We start from the raw sequence: 11,541 nt of genomic DNA, 5'->3' as shown, positions 1-11,541 counted from the left end.
ATGAAGGTTCATTTGTCTTTTTTTATCCCTTTCCTCTACAGCCAACAGCCTGGTTGACCTCCTGAATCATTTGGGCCATCGTAAAAGCCTCAGGCAACGGTGATCACTCTTGTTTTCTGCTTGTGAAACACAGGTTAGTCCCCTGAGAACTAAAATGCTTTAGTTTAATTGAAACCATTGGGTTTAATATATGAGTATCTGTGCTAAATGTAAAGGCCTGAGGTGAGTAGAGGTCATGCTAGGTGATCTTGTGGTGCAGTTCATAGTGTCTGGAGGGCTTGAGAGGCAGAAGCTGCCTTCGCTTTAATGAAAGGTACATAGAGGTGGAAGAGGCTATGAAGGACTTTGGATGGAGAGAGTGTGTTTGATAGAATAAAAATAAAGCCAGTGGAGACTCAGAAGGAGAAGGCTAGTGTGGCTAAGGGACATGGCTAGACAACCATTGCAGCAGCAGTTTGAATGGGTATGAATGAGATAAGATTGTGTTAGTCGAGGAGAAAAGTGAGAGAAAATTAAAAGTTCTATTTGAGTCACAATGGGCTCGATCTGTCAGTTACCTATCTGGGACGGGATTTCTGAGAGACAGGCTGCAATTTCAGTTTGAGCAGAGGAGGCAGGTCTGGGAGCATGAGTAGAAACATGGCATTTGAATTGCCTTCTGCAGGGGAAATTATCTAGAAATATAAGATGTAAAAGAAAACCTTTCAATACATGAATATACCTGATGATTAGTATGCACAAATCTATGTGGAGAATTCACATTTAAAATCTTGGGTATATATCACCCTGCTCGGCTGAAACGCAAATGAAAATTCATCCTTAAACCCCTGTTTTGATTTGATGATTAAAATAGTTCCTTTTAGCCACAGTCAATTTAGGAATGAGAGAAAGTGAAATACAGATATTACTGGTCTGCAACCACTGTTTTCCAGTCAAGTTTTGTGTTTGAAAGATCTTTGTTTCCCAGAAACTGGTAAAAGATATTAAGGCCTGACACAATGCCACTGCCCGCTGCACATCTTCCACCACTTCTCAGCAGATTTTGAGGTAGAATAAAAGAAAATAATACCTATGCAGGTATAAACAATTCTTACACTAAGAAAGTACTTATCCAGTGTGTTTTCACAGGAAAATTAATTTGTTTCTTGCTCCTTCAGATTTCAGCATAAGTAATAACAGAAAAGCACAGAACAGTGCTAACTACTATCTCCTTAAAACAAAAAAACAAAACAAAATGAAACAAAACCAACCAAGAACAAAACCAAAAAACCCCCCAACTCATAAAAAATGAGAAGCAGATGAAATGGCTCATACAGAAATTCTGTATTAAGGATGGTGAAACATAATAAATGCGGTACATTGTGCAGAGTATGTTTTAAGTAACAGTGCTACTATTCAAATTCATTTGTTAGTGAATCTGTCTTCCCTATGCCATGCATTGGAAATCACTAGAGGAGTTTCCAAGAGTTCTATAAGCCCTGTCCTGGCAGAAAAAATGGGAACTTGAGACCTCCTGGCTGCACCAGGTTGCAGGTAACTGATGCGCCTTCACTGTCCCTGGCTTTGTTCAAGGAGAGACAAGTTGGGGAAAAGTTCTGGGCTGAGAAAAGGCTCGCTCAGGAGGTGAATAAGCCATTTGGTAAAGCAGGCGAGTGTAGGGAAGGCCTAGGAAGGAAGCGCTGTATACTGCAAAAAGAACAAGGCACTTGGAAAGGTAGGTAGGAAGGACTAGAAACTTGAGTAGGCAGAAGATGCTTTGGCTGAACTCTTAGCAATTTAGAGTTCTCATGAGTGGGACTGTTCCTAGGGGCCTGCAGTGAAAAGCAGAACAATGCTGTATTGGCTCAGCACTTGGAGCTTGATTTGCCCTTTTTGAAATCCTGTGGCTAATTCATACCCTGAAAAAAGAAGTATATCCTGGCCAGATGGCTCAATTTAAGAAGAAGCTGGAATAGCAGGTAATGGAGGTGAAAGGCTGGGTGTAGGAAAAGTCAGCTGTGTACAGGGGGCACGGGATGGAGTCACCCTTCCATGAAATCCAATAAAACCCGATCTGGTCATGATTAACTCAACATTTTCAAAATCCTTTTAAGAGTTCACAAAGAACATAACATCTAGCCAACTTGTAGTGGTATACGAGAGACCCCTGACTCTAATATCCCAGGATGTCAGCCCTCTACTTGTTTCAGATTTTGATGCTGAACACTGCTTTGCTTCTCAATTCCAGCTTACTTATTTAGCATTCTTATTGCTTTATCTCATTTATAACAAGCCCTTGAACGTAAGTAAGGAAAAGTACATTATACAGAAAACTCATCTGTTTGAGCAGTCTGAGCAAGGTTTACATTAAAACCACCGATACATATAATTAGTGGCAGAACTTCCTCTTGCACCCAGAACCTGCATGCTCAGCTGTGAAACTGCTAAACAGAGAGAATGGAGAAGTGTGAAAAGCATCTTTGATGAGGCTCAGCCATGCTCAAACATCCCCTCAAAACACGCCGGATATCACAGGACCCCTCAATACCTAAGCATTGTCTCCTGTACCTGCTCTATGTCAGACTCCAAAGTCAGTCCAGTTTCTTTCTTCACCCCTTTGTGTGGGGACTCCCTGGGCCGGGAGATGGAATCCACATTGCCCCCTTGCTCCTGAGGGCGACTGCGAAGTGACCCTGAGGGAAACAGGATCAGTGAAGGATTTTATTGGATCTGGAATCTTTCTGACAGGCCTTCATAAATTTGTCTTTTAAAACAGAGGCCCCTTTTCCATTATACGTATTTTATGGGGAAACAGATGAATGACTAACAATGATTGCTACAAGGAGAGAAATACCATTATTTGGGGTAAATTTACCTGAAACTTGGCTATCCCAAGTGAGACTTGCTATCCCAACTCACTTGTCTTACTTCTATAACTCATTGTAAGAGGACCCCTGTATGTAGTAAATACACTAACTTTTGGCTTAGTAATGCTGCGCTGAGTAAAAAGTGATCAGTGTACACAGCAAAATACCTTTCAACCAATTTGAAATACTGTTGGAAATGCTCATCTGAACCTTATGAGCAGCTGTGCACATTACAGAACATCTGCACTATTTTTGCACTTCATTTCTTTAACTACATCAAATAGCTGCTGTGCTCCTTATCTACAAACAGTATGAAAATAATAACAAAAAAAGAACTGAGTTGCATAGTCTCTTCTGTTTCCCTTCTTGATCTTAGGTGGTAATTTGCCTAAATTGGCAACAGCCTAGTAGGAACACACATGTAGCGTTAAGGTCTGTCTGTGTGAGAGGCAAAGCCAGCGTGTCATTCACGCCTATCTACCATGTTCTAAGGAGGGGAAAACATTCCCTTCCTTGAATAACTGGATCTAGGAGCTAGGCGTTGAGACAGGATGTAAAAGGAACTGCTATTCCTTTATGGAAAATAGGTGTCAAGATGGACCAAACTGAACATATCATCTGTGTACATAGTGAAGACTTCTATATGCTCACTCCAGTAGTTTAGGTACATAAAATAATCGCCAGAAAGGTATCTTAGAGCAATCATGCCATGCATCAGTTCCCCTAGGTGAAAACTTTCTCCTGAGGTTCATTCTGATTGCACCTATTTCCGCCTGTGCTTTATTGTAAAGACAGCTTTGTGTCTCTATTTTTTTTTTTAATTTAGAAACCTGTCTACATTCATGTCTCACTGTTTTGTTGGAAACAGATGGCCCTTCCTGGAGACACACAGTGGAGTGAACAGACACCGACCACTTTAATATGTGGTAGCATGTTTGTAATTAGATATTTAAAGTGCTAGACAATTACTATCAAACTTTGTCATGAGGGAAATTTAGGTCTGTGTTTACCAAGATCTGAATTATAAACTGGATCCCTGCCAGAGCTTTACTCTTGGGTATAAAATAAAAGACTATGGTTGAATACTGCATGACATTGATTAAAGCTACCACCTGCCCTGTCTCAGATATGATCGCCCACTCCTATCTCCCACCCCAGTCCCTTAGTTTTTGTTGACCGTTGCATGTGATTTGCCCATGTGACAAATTTTGGGATGCAACCAGCTGATCACAGGAGGTACCACCTGTGTAACATCACTAGTCTAGGGCTCAGCTTCCCACCTGTTTTTGGACTACAGATGGCTGAAGGCAGCTCCACCCCAGTAGAAGAGAGTATCAGCCACTGTCGCAATGCAAAAAAAGCTGATAAAGTTGGAGAAAAGAACGGGAAGTGATAAAAGAAATGGGGAGAAATCACAGGGGAGCATTACAGAAGAAGAGAAAGAAGATTTAAGAGTTATCTAATCCATAAGATAATTTAATTACTGCAAAGTTTTTACCCTAGTTGGAAGTATCCAGCCTGTGGAAGTTGACAGCAGCAGCACTGATTGCTGGGGGAGCGCGGCTGTAGCTCCTTTCACATGCCTCCCCCACCGCTGCAGCCATGGCTGGAAGTAAGCAGTTGCAATCCAGAGGCAGTTCAGTTTCAGAAACACAAAGTTCCTGCTGGTTTTACCATGCAGCAGAAACAGTGCAGGAGGCTGGAGGAAAGTATTGTGGCTGAGAGAAACATTAATGTTTCAAAACTATGAAAATGGTTGAACTTGTAGGTGAGGGAAAACCAGTTTTACATCAAAATCTCACGCCTGAGCTGCTAAACTCCAGTGGAATACTTATAATGGTTGTGAAAGATAAAATTATATTATGACTTCATTATTTTTTTAAAAAAACTAAATTGTTAATTCTAAGTTTGGATAAGGATTTAGCAATGAAATGCTTCGGGGATAACTTGTTTTCAATGGGGAATTCTGTGTATGAAACTGATTACAGGATGGAGCCAAATCCCTGCCAAGGTTATGGGTAGGATCACGAAAGCAGATGAACTACAATTTCCCATGCACTAGAATTCACAATAAGGCCAGGAGCAAAATGAGCACAACCAGAAAGTATTTCAAGAGCCAGGACTGAACTATGAGAGAAAGCTGTGTACTTTTCTCTGTGTACCTTTAATCATGGGCAAGATCTTTCTAAAGAGACGTAGGTGTTGATCTTACAGAGAGCTAGTACACTAATTTAAATATTCATTGTATCATTTGGGAAAGGTATCTTGGAAAACTATTTGAAAAGATTTCAGCCTAAGGTTTATCAAAACAGAATAAACATGCAAAATTTTCAAGAAACTGAGTACTGTGGGGGTTGTATAGGGTGTAAAAGGTGAGAGGGCAGTGATGAAGAACAAGCAGCAAAACCTGGTAATGCTGTTTGAAGTAAAATTGGTTTGAAGTTATTGGTCTCTTAAGGTTAAAATTTGAGCACCTAGAAAATAAGCAAGCTGAAGTAAGGATGTCTCAGGAACACAGTTTTGATTTTGAACTCTGCATTGCAACGTTAACTCAGGTATCTATTGCAACATTCTCCTGTAATTCAGCAAAATCTTACAGGATAATAAGGTAAAGTCAGCTGAAAAACTTCTGGGTCAAAGGAAAGGTGAGGGAGTGAAACACAACTCCATGTGCAAACACCGAAGAACAGGTTGCAGAACGCTCAAATAACAGATGCTTGTTAAAGGGATGAGAAGAGCTTGCTAATAGTCACCATTAATAAAAAATACCTGTACCTCAGTAATGTTAGGCCTGTAGGCAACAGTAAATCAGGGTTTGGTTTCTCATGATGTTAAGGATTATGCATCCACATAAAGCAGTCTCTGCCCTGACAAGCGTACAATGTAATTGTTGTCCAAACACATCCCACTTCCTCACTACGGTTGACTCATAACTGCTTTTGAAAAACTCCCATAGGAACATTTCTTGCAGAGTAAGAAGCAGATGTTGATTTTTTTTTTTTCTGGCCTCCCTTTTGAGACAAAGGAAGATGGCACCAGCTCGGGTCCATGCGGGACCTCTGTGGGAGATGAAGTTGAGCTATTTCCAGCAGATTGGTCTGGAAACTGCCAGAGCACGGAGCAGGCAAGCAGAGGGCAGTGTAACCACACCGTTACACAGCACAGAGCAGCACCTCTGCAGAGGGAGCTGGGAAGAACCAGCTACGGGGAAGGTAACTTAAGCAGCAGGAGCTAATTAGGGCAAGCCATGGCGATGGCTTCTGGGGGAAGCCCCGAGTGCCATTCCTGCTCCTTTTGGGACTGCCACCGGCCCGGGTGCCCGCACCTCAGCCGTTCTGTGGAGAGGCTCTGCCAGTGCTGCCAGGCTGGGTGCAACCAGCTGAGCCAAGCCAGGCCTCGGTGGAGGTCGCCCACAAACTGACAAGGCCCAAACCCAGCAGGGCAGCCTTGACTGGCATGCTCGGGCCCCGCTCCGAGCGAGGGGCAGCCCCCACACCCTCCCCACCCGGCCAGGGCCCAGCCCCATCGCTCTGAGGAGAACCACCAGCACCAGCTATTCCCGCCCTCCTGAAGTGACCCCCTCGCTCGCCGGGGCGCATGCGCAGACTAGCCGGCTGGGCGCCACCGTACCCCGCTCGCTGCGCCGCACGCGCACCCGCGTCCTTCTTGCGGCTTCATCCGGGGACGCGATGACGTAATCGCCCCTCCAGGCGAGAAGCGCAGCTCCCCCCCCCACAGGCTCCCCTCCGCACGCTCCCTGGCTAGCCAATGAGAGAAGGGCGCCGCGCCGCCGCAATGCCTCCTGGGGGCTGTAGTCCGGCGCGTCCTCCCCGTCCCAGCCGGCACCACATCTGTGCGTCCCTGCCGGGAACGGGCCCGCCCCCCGCCCCTTGTGGGCCGGGCCAGCGAGCCCCGCCGCCCTATGGCAGAGCGGGTCAAAGTTCGGCGGGGGGCGGTCCGACCAATGGGCGCAGGCGGGTGCCGGGAGGGGGCGGAGCCGGCTGTGTTTTGTTCAATTGCCATTGAGGAGCTGGTCCATAGGCGGAGGGGAGGCGGCCCGGGCGGGCGCAGGTACCGGTGGCCGGCGCTGTGGCGAGGGGGGACGCGGGAGGCCGCGGGGGTAGCGCCCGCCGCCGGCGGGCGAGCGCAGCCGGCAGGTAACAGCCGTTGAGGCGGCTGGCGGCTCGGAGGCAGTGCCCGGCGGCGGGGAGACGGCCAGGCCCGGACCCCTTCGCAGAGCCCGGGCGGCTGTGGGGACCGGACAGCTCTCGGCGGGCGGGCGGGCGCCGCCCCGGGGGGGACCCTGTGGGGTGGGGGTGTCACCCCGAAGCTGCCCTTCCCCGCGGTAGCAGCCTCCTGCTGCCCCAGGGCTGCGGGCTGCTCACCTCCTTAATTAGATAGGTAGATAGATAAATGGGTACAGATACTGAACGCTTACCGGTGTTCCGGCCGGGGGCCGCGCTCCTTCATCCCGGCTGGGGTAAAGCTTAGCTCCCCTTCGCCCTGCCGTTAGCTGAAGACTTCGTGTGGAAGCGAAACGGCGGCTGCCCGCAGCCCTGGCAAACGGAAAGAAGAAAAAAAAAAAAACCCACAAAATCCCCAAAACAACTTATTAGCATTAATAATTGCCGCTCGGGATGGGAACGGGGTTGGCTGCGCGGCGGTGCCGTGTCTCCCAACAGGCAGCGGGCTGCTCCAGGCCGGGGCTCCGGCCTGCCTGGGCCGTGCGGGGAGGGAAGGAAGGGAAGGGAAGGGAGGGAGGTCGGTCCCCGGGCTCCGCGGGGCTCGGCTGGGCGCGGGCATTCCTTTGTGCCGCTGCCCCGCGGGACAGCCGTCTGCGGGCACGTACCCCGCGTTGGGAGGCGAGTCTCCCCTCTGTTGCTCAAGGATGGAGTTACGTCAGAGTAGGTGCATGTTTTTCCACAATAGCTGCCTTCCACAGTGATTCCTGGGTGAAAACGGTGATTATTTTCTTCATCCCCCTCCCTCAGCGATAAGAAAGTTGATTCCTAATTTATGGCTCGTACGTGTAACGACCAGTTGGGTTAAAAACTCCCGAGATCGAGGAGTGAATAGGCTCTTTGTGTTATGCCGGCTTTTCTAAGGGCAGGAACATGGCTTTGTTCTGATTATTTGGCTTATTAAATGTCTTCTCGCCTGCGCGAAGGCCAAATAGAAATGTGGTGCTTGAAATTTGGGATGCTATTTAAGGAGGTCGCTTTAGGTCTTGTGAGACGGAGAGGCTGGCGGTTGTAGATCATCCTCCGCTTTAGCGTTGCGTCAGTTATCTGAACTCTTCTGGTAGAGATCTGAAAGTTAAGGCGTTTCTCTCTTTAGGTAAATGATAGATCTGTCATAACCGTTCAGAGAACAGCCGTTACAGAAATAGTGCTTTGTAGTAGCACTGTAACTTTCAGGTTGCGGGGTTGAGAGTGGCTTGGTGAGTCAGACCAGATAAGACTCTGGCTTTTAATGTGCATGCCCAGTTCTAGGCCTCGGGATGAGTTGAGCCAGCTGGTCAAATCTATTTTCTGGTTCACTGTGCTTACATTAAAATTAGCTCCTGAGAACAGTTATTACAGCCTTTACTGTTACATTGCCTCCCATTCATATGCCTGACTGCTAGAAAATATTTTCATCAAAGCCATTTTTGGCAAGAACCAGTAAGTCTGTGTGTCTTGTGGCAAGCTGAAATGTTTCTGGATGCGTTTTAATTGTGAATAGTCTGTTTGCTTCTCGTAGGGCTTATGAAATCTGGAGTACAATGTTTGAACAGCAAAAACTTCCCTAATGAAGCATGTGACTTGATCCGGTTTTATTGGAGATGCAGTGTACATGATCAAGCCCAGAGAGCTCATGTCTTTACAATTATTGTGCTTCTGAAAATGCCTGGAAGAATTGTATTCAGAGGCAGGAGATCAGTATGTGGAGGAAGCTAAAACATATATTCCAAGTAGTTCTACTTGGTGGAACTCCTAACTAGAAAATGGGTTTGCTACTCATTTATTTTGAATTTCTGGGACATACTATTCATATTAATATGTCTGTTATTTTTAATCATTGCTATTTTTTTTGGCAGTAACAAGATTCTACTCTTCGTCATATGGAAATACATGCTGCCGATTAGACATTAACTTAAAATTCTGATCTGTAAGATCATCCCCCTAATGATATCCTTTCAGCATGTTCCATGCTGTGGTAATCTGGCTGTCCTCTAGCAGCCTTTACCTGCCAGTGTGTAACCCATAGTTATTTTCTCTTTGACTTGAGAATTAAAATTGATTAAGTAATTGTAAAGGGATATTTTAAATTTGGTGTAGTTAAATTTCCCTACTTCCTCTTGAAAAGCTGTTTTTCTGCAGGGTGCTATGATTCAGAAGAATGAGGAGACTGAAAGAAGAAATCCTGTTTGTATTCGCAACCATTGTGTTAAGCTGTGGAAGTTTAGTATATGGCATAAAACCATATTTATGAAAATATGGTGGGCAGATAAACTGAAAGCTTAACGTTACTGAGATGGCAGCAATTTATTGCACGGATTGCTTTATTTTAAAAAGGCATGAAGGATTTATTCTTTCCTATAGGAATTCCTTGAGAGTCTGGTAGCCATTACTGTAGCTCCCTTTTTTAGTTCCTTCTCCTTTTCCCTTCCCTGTTCTTTCTCCCCCTTCTTCTGTTGCCTCCCCCCAATCTACATTCCTTTGTGTTAGCAGTGATGATGGCAGTTCTAGTCACCTCCTGTGGTTTGATAGATTATTCCCTTTAGAAACATGGTGTACTTAAAACTTTCCAAACATGATTCTTTCCTTGCTCCTACACTTTTTTTGATGCTGGTTTTGAGTTTTGTTCAAACAATTTATCCTTTCTGCTTCTGCTTTGAATTTTCTTAAATACTAATAAGAAGTCTTGTTAAACCTTTAGTGGAAAATTATTAGTATTTATATTGTGATTTAAATTTATTTTTGTGTATTTTGAAGGTCATAATATAAACAGAAATTTTTCCTTTGGCAACAGTGAATTTCCCTCTCCCCTGCAAGCCCACAAGTTTTGTGCTTCTTTTAGCTTGCTTTAAACTTTCAGTTTTATTTCTATAAAATAAACTTGTTGGACTATTTTTACATTACTACATTCTTGAGATGTGATATTCATGTGAGAATGGTCTCGAGGTAAATGTTCGTAGGACCTTGTCTTTTCTCTTACACAAGCTACATATAAACTTAAATTTTGAAATACATTATGGTAGAACATGTAAGAGATTCCTGTCCGTTACGGAAGTAGCTGTAACTTTTATTCTAGATACTGTAAGTAACATAAGCTTAGTGGGGGGGGGGGGTGAAACTACACACAGAAACCTGTGAAGGGCTTTATGAGCACTCCTGAAGGAAGGGTTAATGAGCAGAAGGTAGCCCTGTTCATTAATTCTAGGGAAGAAATTCATGGCTAGGAAAACAGCTACTTGAACTCGGTATACTGTAGTGGCTGATATTTTCTTAGTGGGTAAGTTGTTTTAATCTATTGACTGTGTATACCTGAGAGGTAGCCATTTATGTTGACAACTTGTTTTTTGGTATGTCATGAAGTTTGTGTGGTTAACAAGATCTTAGCTGACAGTGAAGTATTGCAATCCAGTGATGAAAGAGAGTCTGTATAAAAAAAAATCCGTACTTTGTTGGTTTCTCTTGACTGTAAACACGCTGCTAGGGGGATTGAGACAGTCGTATTTTCAGAAAATGGTTTTCTTTCAGGATTTTCTTTCCACCTCAAAAGGAAGCCTGTAAAAAAAAAAAAAAAGGCATATTTTTAACTCCTTTCTAGGCTGTTTTACAACTTTTTCTGTGATGACCCAACTGGATATTGCAGTACTGTTGAGTATAGAAAAACCTGAAATCAAGGTAGCTGTCAGCTCTTTAATATTGCTATTTCTGTTTTGTGCTGGTTTGGCTCTTCTGTTCATTCAGTTTGGGAAATAATGTTATCAACAAGCTGGCAAGAAACTGCTCAGCTAACTTCTAACGTTTTGTAGCAGGCAGGAATAACTTCTGAAGGCCGTGTTTCTGCTAATTTTTAGGTTGAGGGGAGGAAGTAGGCAGGATTTGTTACTAAATACATTATCTGGGTTATGGCTCTCAGTTTACTGACAGCAGTATTTTTTTAAGCAAACAGTTGAATATCATGCTTTAGAAAATATGAAATGTTTCAATTAGGAAACTTACTGAGTTATAAAACCAAAACTAATATAATTGGCTTTCTGCTGTTTGAACTTGATTATATTTTAGTGAAACACAGGCCATCACTTACGTTTACTTGTTGGGTGTTAACAGTAAGATCAAGGGTTCTGATTACTTGATGTTAGCATCATTGCTCTGAATTTGGTACGACAATATTGGTTTAAGTTCCTGTGAAAATTAAACTCTAGTGTAAAGTACAGGGAAGAATATTTTCAATGATGTATCAAATTGCAGGCCTAGAACTTTGGACATACTCACAGTCCAGTGATGGCAATTGCTCTTCAATGTGTGTAAGTCTGTCTCTACAGAAAGAGCTAAGAGTGTGAAATCAAACAGTACTTTGCCTAGAGCTGTCATTAGAAGTGTCATTTGCAAAACTGACTCGGTATACCAAGACCTACGTGTCATTGTGGGAAATGCATTTGAGATGGAAGAAAGCTGTTTCTGCGTTTGCTGAGCTTGAAAAT

At 44.2% G+C, this 11,541-nt stretch overlaps 1 protein-coding gene across 2 annotated transcripts in view; it reads left to right on the top strand.

Annotated features, from left to right (window-relative positions):
- Window positions 1-6,891: 6,891 nt before the first annotated feature.
- The window catches only part of FAM53A (family with sequence similarity 53 member A), a 72,555-nt gene continuing 67,905 nt past the window's right edge, over window positions 6,892-11,541 (top strand). Inside the window, exon 1 of one of the 2 annotated variants that reach the window (XM_075499581.1) lies at window positions 6,892-6,917. The gene's annotated coding sequence lies outside the window, so the exon portion shown is untranslated. Of the gene's footprint in view, window positions 7,004-11,541 lie in introns of both variants that reach the window. The other variant, XM_075499580.1, reaches the window with a different exon arrangement.

The sequence above is a fragment of the Mycteria americana genome, chromosome 4, assembly GCF_035582795.1.
Source record: "Mycteria americana isolate JAX WOST 10 ecotype Jacksonville Zoo and Gardens chromosome 4, USCA_MyAme_1.0, whole genome shotgun sequence".
NCBI lineage: Eukaryota > Metazoa > Chordata > Aves > Ciconiiformes > Ciconiidae > Mycteria > Mycteria americana.
The sequence above is the reverse complement of the archived record's forward strand: the minus strand, read 5'-3'. Positions and strand labels throughout refer to the sequence as shown.